Raw genomic sequence first — 1,757 nt, 5'->3', positions numbered from 1 at the left:
GCCTTTTCTGGCGAGGTCTTGGCCTAGTCCCCCTCCCATCAGGCTTTCTTTGTACTGCGCTTTTGTTGTTTATAAATAAAATTTTCTAAAAAAAAAAAAAAAAAAAAAAAAAAAAAAAAAAAAAAAAAAAAACCCTAAACCCTAAACCCTAAACCCCAACCCCCAAACCCCCAAACCCCCAACCCCCAACCCCCAAACCCCAAACCCGAAACCCGAAACCCGAAACCCGGAACCCGGAACCCGAAACCCCGAAACCGAACCCGAAACCCCAAACCCGAAACCCGAAACCCGAAACCCGAAACCCCAAACCCCTAACCCCAAACCCTAAACCCCAAACCCTAAACCCTAAACCCCATTTTGCCCCAAAATTTTTTCTCTCATTTGTGAATAGTGTCAAAAAAGGCCATTTTCGCCTTAAAAATCGCCCCCATGTCGGCGCCGGTTTCCGGCCGGCCACCGGTACGATCAGGTGCGCCTCGGCGAGACGAGGCTGCTGTCCGAATTTCAGGTCCAACGGAGGTCGTTTCGCCGGCCAAATCGACGGTCAAAGCTCCGGAAATTGCGCAGATTCCGTCGCCCGGAATCACACCTGTCTTCGATCATCGTCCGGCGACGATTGTTACACCATTCGAATCGTCTCCTCTAGTCGATCCTCTGGTCCAAAAAGCAGCCCAAACGGAGTTCATTTGCATCCCGAAATCGTCCGGCGATGTTCCGTCAGTACTGTTCACCGCGACGCCGAATGTTTCGGCTCCGATTACGGCCAGCTCCGGTCTTGGTTCTCCGATCAAGACCCCGATCCGGAATGCCCAGGACCAGGCGCTTCCATTGGTATCTTCAATTGCTTCGTCGGAGTCCGGTGGCGGCGGGAATTTCAGATCTACGAATTTCAGCCCCCAAGTTATATTTGCGTTGGCTTCAAAACTCAATTACTCCGGATCGGTTGCTGATTTTTGCAATTCCTCTCTACTACAAACTCATCTAGCCATGGGTAAGATTTCTATGCCTTCAATTTCGGAAAATTCATCGCCGGTCGGAAACGCCCAAAATCTTGTGTTTGGTTCGTCTCCGGCGAATGTTTCCGGTCAATTGCCTCCGTTTCAGCCCGGTTCTTCACCTTTGGTCACCGGTTCCGTGACCCCCTCGTCGTCGCCGGTGGTTGGTGGTGCTCCGGTGGTTGTCTCGCCGTCGCCGGTTTTTGCCGGTCAACCGATGGTCAACTCTTCGGTTTCTTTTGCAAATGCAATTCCGGCCTCTGTTTCCGCTTCCTCAGCAACTCCCTTGGCTTCTTTTAGGGATGTTACTGCTCCTTCTCCAGCCAGACAGAGTTTTGCCGGGTTTGGTGGTTTGGTGGGCGAGATTCCTGAACCGGACTTTGTTGATGGTATACCGGGTATTCTATTCCCGGATCAGGTTATTTTTTCTCTGTCAGTGCCTTTTAAATTTGCGTTGATTGGCCGTGTTACAGGGAACCGGGGTGTTACACCCAATAGTGATATCTTGGCTGCTTTTTCTCGTTTTGGCTTTTGGCCTCATTACATTGAAATTCTTCCCCGAGGATTTCTGGTTCTTATTTTCTCTAGCGAGGAAGATTATTTGAAGTTTCTGGCCTCAGGAATTAGTTTCTATTGGGTCAGTGTCGATACGCTTTTTCAAATGGACACCGGAGTTTAAATTTGAGGCTGAGTCTTCGATTGCTCCGGTTTGGGTTCGTATTCCTGATATACCGTTGCATTTATATGACAAGAAGTGTCTTT

This window comes from Primulina tabacum, chromosome 2 (assembly GCF_025594145.1).
Source record: "Primulina tabacum isolate GXHZ01 chromosome 2, ASM2559414v2, whole genome shotgun sequence".
Lineage (NCBI taxonomy): Eukaryota > Viridiplantae > Streptophyta > Magnoliopsida > Lamiales > Gesneriaceae > Primulina > Primulina tabacum.
Note: the sequence above shows the minus strand (reverse complement) of the source record.